A 6,451-nucleotide genomic window follows, 5' to 3' on the forward strand; every position below is an offset into this window, starting at 1 on the left:
AAAAGTTTTCCATGTGGGTCGGGTTTGCAATTTCTGTGAGGGCGGAAAAATCTTCCAAGTCCAAATTCCGGGCAGGCGGGGTTTCGTAATTTCCAAGTGCCAAATTCCGAGCGGGTGGGGTTTGTAAATTTCGCGAGGGCGGAAAAAACTTCCAAGTCCAAATTTCGAGCGGGTGGGGTTTGTAAATTTTCGTGAGGGCAGAAAAATCTTCCGACTGCAAATTCCAGGCGGGTCCCCGGGTTTTGTAATTTTCGCGAGGGCAGACGACTCATGTACGTGATCCAAAACCGGTCAACTTATTTTTTTGGTTAACGCCCAAAGTTTTGAACTCAAATCGAGTTGGCTACCCCGACTCGAATCGCCTCCAAATTTTTCGCACAACCCATGTCACCGTGCTCGACTTGATTCTAAGTGCCCCGAGTCATGTACGTGGTCCAAAAGAGGTCAACCTTTTTTTTTTGGGGGGTTAATGCCCAAAGTTTTCAACTCGAACCGTGTCGGCAACCCCGACACGAATCGCCCCAATTACCCGAACCCCGACTCGAATCGCGTCGAGCCTTAACCGCCTCCAATTTTTTTGCACGACTCATGTCACCGTGCTCGACATGATTCTAAGTGCGCCGAGTCATGTGCGTGATCCAGAGGCGGTCAACTCTTTTTTTGGGTTAACGCCCAAAGTTTTCAACCCAAATTGTGTCGGCGACCCCGACTCGTATCGCCTCGAGCCTTAACCGCCTCCAGTTTTTTCGCAGGACTCATGTCACCGTGCTCGACTCGGTGCCCCGAGTCATGTACGTGATCCAAAAGCGGGTAACTTCTTCCTTCTTTGGTTAACACCCAAAGATTTCAACCCGAATCGTGTCAGCAACCCCAACTCAAATCGCCTCGAGCCTTAATCGCTTGCAATTTTTTCGAACCACTCATGTCACCGTGCTTGACTTGATTCTATGCGCCCCAAGTCATGTACGTGATCCAAGAGCGATTAACTCTTTTTCTGGCTAACGGCCAAAGTTTTCAAATCGACTCAGCTACCCCGACTCGAATTGCCTCGAGCCTTAACCGCCTCCATTTTTTTTTTCGCTCGACTCATGTAATCGCACTCGCCTTGATTCTGAGTGGCCCGAGTCACTTACGTGATCCAAAACCGGGTAACTTTTTCTTTTTTCTTTTTTTTGTCAAGTCCCAAAGTTTTGAACTCGAATAGAGTCGGATGCCCCGACTCGAGTCGTCTCCAAATTTTTCGCACGACTCATGTCACCGTGCTCGACTTGATTCTAAGTGCCCCGAGCCGTGTACATGATCCAAAAGCGGTTAACTTTTTCTTTTTGGTTAACGCCCAAAGTTTTCAACCCGACCTGCCTCGGCAACCTCGACTCGAAGCGCCTCGAGCCTTAATGGCCTCCAATGTTTTTGCATGACTCATGCCACCGTCGACTTTTCGCTCGAATCATGTCACCCAGGGCACCTCGATGCTACGTGACCCGAGCCCTGTGCGCGATCCAAAACCGGGTAACGTTTTTTTTTGAACTCCCAAAATTTCATTCTTTTTTGCCTTACGAGCCCTATCATGATCTCTTTTTATAAAGAAAATTCTCAAATCGGATCGTTTCGGCTAGCCTACCTCGAATCTGGCTAGCTAGGCGTAACGCCTCGAGTCGGCTCGGCAATACGTGAACTGAAACTTGTGCGTGATCCAAAAGCGGGTAACTTGTTTTTTTTTTTTCTTCTTTTTGTAATGCCCAAAATTTAGCACTTTTCGCTGTACAGGGCCTCCCATGATTTTTTTTGTTTTTTGTTTTTTTTCCCCTCGTCGACCCACTCTGGCGACCCAGTCGGGTCGCCCGAGGCTGGGGCGACGGAGATGGGTTGACCTAGTCGGGTGACCCAAGTTGGGTCGACCCAGGCGTGCGATCCTGGCTGGGGACAGCAAGTCAATTCTATAAGTTTGCTTGCCAATTTTGCTAGCCAGGTCGGCTCACCAAGTCATCTAACCATGTGGTCTTTGCCAAATCAAGAATTGACTCTTTAAGTCCACTCACAGCTCGTCAAGCCGGCTCACCAAGATGACTTATCGTCTCGCCTCACCAGGTTGCCCCACCAGGTCGCCTCTTCTTTAAGACCGCTCACCATGTCGGCTCCCCAAGTCACCTCACCGAGTCGACTATTCAGGTTGCCTCACCAAGTCGACCCCTTAAGTTCGCTCACCAACTCAGCTCCCTAAGTCAGCTCACCAAGTCGAATCACATAGTCGTTTTACCACCTTGCCCCAGCAGGTGTGCTCGCCAAGTTGCCCCGCCGAGTTGCTTCTCTAAGCCCACTCACCATGTCAGCTCACCAAGTCGGTTGTTCAAGTACGTTGCCAAGTCAACTCTTTAAGTTCGCTCACCAGGTCAGCCCGCCCAAGTCGCCTCTTTAAGTTCGTTCGCCAGGTCGGCCCGCCCAAGTCGCATCAGCGGGCTAACTCGCCGAGTCACCTCGCGAAGTTGACTCTTTAAGTGCGCTCACCAAGTCGACTGTCCATCTCGCCTCGATAAGTTGGCTTGCCGAGTTACCGCACCAAGTCGTCGCCTCTTTAAGCCCGCTCACCGTGTCAGCTCGTCAGGTCGGCTCACCAAGTCGACTAATCAAGTAGGCCCACCAAGTCGCCTCAAGGATAGCTCCTCACCATGAGTCGCCTCACCATGTTGACTCAATGAGTCGCCTCACCATGTTGACTCTTTGAGCCCGCTCGCCAGGTCGCCTCACCAAGTCGACTCGAGTACGTTGCCAAGTCGACTCTTTAAGTTCGCTCGCCAGGTCGACTCGCCAAGTCAGCTCACCATGTCATCTCAACGAACCAACTCGCCGAGTCGCCTCACCACGTCGGCTCTCTAATACCACTCGCCAAGTTGCCCCACCAACTCGCCCCGTTAGGCCCACTCACCACATCGCCCTGTTAGGCCCACTCTCACCAAGTGGACTCTTTAAGTCTGCTCATAAAGTCGAGCCACCAAGTACTCTCACCAAGTCGACTCTTTAAGTCCTTTCATCGAGTCACCCCACCAAGTACTCTCGCCAAGTCAACTCTTTAGGTCCGTTCGTAGAGTCACCCCACCAAGTCGACCCTTCAAGTGCGTTCATCAAGTCACCCCACCAAGTCGACTCTTTAAGTTCACTCATCAAGCCACCCCGCCAGGTCAGCCCACAAATTACTCTCACCAAGTCGACTCTTTAAGTTCGTTCATCAAGTCACCCCGCCAGGTCGGCCCACCAAGTGGACTCTTTAAGTTCGTTCATGAAGTCACTCTGCCAAGTCGGCCCACCAGGTCGACTCTTTAAGTTCGTTCATCAAGTCACCCCGCCAGGTCAGCCCACCAACTACTCTCACCAAGTCGACTCTTTAAGTTTGCTCACCAAGTCACCCCGCCAGGTCGGCCCACCAAGTACTCTCACCAGGTCGACTCTTTAGGTTTGTTCATCAGGTCACCCCACCGAGTACTCTCACCAAGTCGACTCTTTAGGTTCGTTAATCAAGTCGCCCCGCCAGGTCGGCCCACCAACTACTCTCACCAAGTCGACCCTTTAAGTTCGGTCATCAACTCACCCCGCCAGGTCGGCCCACCAAGTACTCTCACAAAGTCGACTCTTTAGGTTCGTTCATCAATTCACCCTGCCAGCTCGGCCCACCAAGTTCTCTCCCCAGGTCGACTCTTTAAGTTCGTTCATCAAGTCACCCTGCCAGTTCGACCCACCAAGTACTCTCACAAAGTTGACTCTCTAAGTTCGTTCATCAAGTCACCCTGCCAGGTCAGCCCACCAAGTACTCTCACCAAGTCACCCCGCTAGTTCAACCCACCAAGTCGACTCTTTAAGTTCGTTCATCAAGTCACCCGGCCAAGTCGGCCCACCAAGTCGACTCTTTAAGTCCGTTCATCAAGTCACGTGACCAGGTCAGCCCACCGAGTACTCTCACCAAGTCGACTCTTTAAGTTTGTTCATCAAGTCACCCGGCCAGATCGGCCCACCAAGTACTCTCACCAAGTCGACTCTCTAAGTCTGTTCATCAGGTCACCCCACCGAGTACTCTAACCAAGTCAACTCTTTAGGTCCGTTCATCAAGTCACCCCGCAAAGTCGACCCTCTAAGTTCGTTCATCGAGTCACCCGACCAAGTCGACTGTTTAAGTCCTTTCATCAAGTCACCCCGCCAAGCCGACTCTTTAAGTCCGTTCATCAAGTCGCCAGAACAACTACTCTCACCAAGTCGACTCTATAACTCCGTTCATCAAGTCGGCCCACCAAGTACTCCCACCAAGTCGACTCTTTAAGTCCGTTCATCAGTTCACCCCGCCAAGTACTCTCACCAAGTAAACTCTTTAGGTCCGTTCATCGAGTCACCCCGCCAAGTCGACCCTTTAAGTCCGTTCATCAAGTCGCCCCGCCGAGTTGCTTCTCTAAGCCCACTCACCATGTCAGCTCACCAAGTCGGTTGTTCAAGTACGTTGCCAAGTCAACTCTTTAAGTTCGCTCACCAGGTCAGCCCGCCCAAGTCGCCTCTTTAAGTTCGTTCGCCAGGTCGGCCCGCCCAAGTCGCATCAGCGGGCTAACTCGCCGAGCCACCTCGCGAAGTTGACTCTTTAAGTGCGCTCACCAAGTCGACTCACCATCTCGCCTCGATAAGTTGGCTTGCCGAGTTACCCCACCAAGCCGTCGCCTCTTTAAGCCCGCTCACCGTGTCAGCTCGTCAGGTCGGCTCACCAAGTCGACTAATCAAGTAGGCCCACCAAGTCGCCTCAAGGATAGCTCCTCACCGTGAGTCGCCTCACCATGTTGACTCAATCAGTCGCCTCACCATGTTGACTCTTTGAGCCCGCTCGCCAGGTCGCCTCACCAAGTCGACTCGAGTACGTTGCCAAGTCGACTCTTTAAGTTCACTCGCCAGGTCGACTCGCCAAGTCAGCTCACCATGTCATCTCAACGAACCAACTCGCCGAGTCGCCTCACCACGTCGGCTCTCTAATACCACTCGCCAAGTCGCCCCACCAACTCGCCCCGTTAGGCCCACTCGCCACATCGCCCTGTTAGGCCCACTCTCACCAAGTGGACTCTTTAAGTCTGCTCATAAAGTCGAGCCACCAAGTACTCTCACCAAGTCGACTCTTTAAGTCCTTTCATCGAGTCACCCCACCAAGTACTCTCGCCAAGTCAACTCTTTAGGTCCGTTCGTAGAGTCACCCCACCAAGTCGACCCTTCAAGTGCGTTCATCAAGTCACCCCACCAAGTCGACTCTTTAAGTTCACTCATCAAGCCACCCCGCCAGGTCAGCCCACAAATTACTCTCACCAAGTCGACTCTTTAAGTTCGTTCATCAAGTCACCCCGCCAGGTCGGCCCACCAAGTGGACTCTTTAAGTTCGTTCATGAAGTCACTCTGCCAAGTCGGCCCACCAGGTCGACTCTTTAAGTTCGTTCATCAAGTCACCCCGCCAGGTCAGCCCACCAACTACTCTCACCAAGTCGACTCTTTAAGTTTGCTCACCAAGTCACCCCGCCAGGTCGGCCCACCAAGTACTCTCACCAGGTCGACTCTTTAGGTTTGTTCATCAGGTCACCCCACCGAGTACTCTCACCAAGTCGACTCTTTAGGTTCGTTAATCAAGTCGCCCCGCCAGGTCGGCCCACCAACTACTCTCACCAAGTCGACCCTTTAAGTTCGGTCATCAACTCACCCCGCCAGGTCGGCCCACCAAGTACTCTCACAAAGTCGACTCTTTAGGTTCGTTCATCAATTCACCCTGCCAGCTCGGCCCACCAAGTTCTCTCGCGAGGTCGACTCTTTAAGTTCGTTCATCAAGTCACCCTGCCAGTTCGACCCACCAAGTACTCTCACAAAGTCGACTCTCTAAGTTCGTTCATCAAGTCACCCTGCCAGGTCAGCCCACCAAGTACTCTCACCAAGTCACCCCGCTAGTTCGACCCACCAAGTCGACTCTTTAAGTTCGTTCATCAAGTCACCCGGCCAAGTCGGCCCACCAAGTCGACTCTTTAAGTCCGTTCATCAAGTCACGTGACCAGGTCAGCCCACCGAGTACTCTCACCAAGTCGACTCTTTAAGTTTGTTCATCAAGTCACCCGGCCAGATCGGCCCACCAAGTACTCTCACCAAGTCGACTCTCTAAGTCTGTTCATCAGGTCACCCCACCGAGTACTCTCACCAAGTCAACTCTTTAGGTCCGTTCATCAAGTCACCCCGCAAAGTCGACCCTCTAAGTTCGTTCATCGAGTCACCCGACCAAGTCGACTGTTTAAGTCCTTTCATCAAGTCACCCCGCCAAGCCGACTCTTTAAGTCCGTTCATCAAGTCGCCAGAACAACTACTCTCACCAAGTCGACTCTATAAGTCCGTTCATCAAGTCGGCCCACCAAGTACTCCCACCAAGTCGACTCTTTAAGTCCGTTCATCAGTTCACCCC

Source organism: Cupressus sempervirens, chromosome 1 (genome assembly GCF_028749045.1).
Source record: "Cupressus sempervirens isolate cs-2001-9-10 chromosome 1, ASM2874904v1, whole genome shotgun sequence".
Lineage (NCBI taxonomy): Eukaryota > Viridiplantae > Streptophyta > Pinopsida > Cupressales > Cupressaceae > Cupressus > Cupressus sempervirens.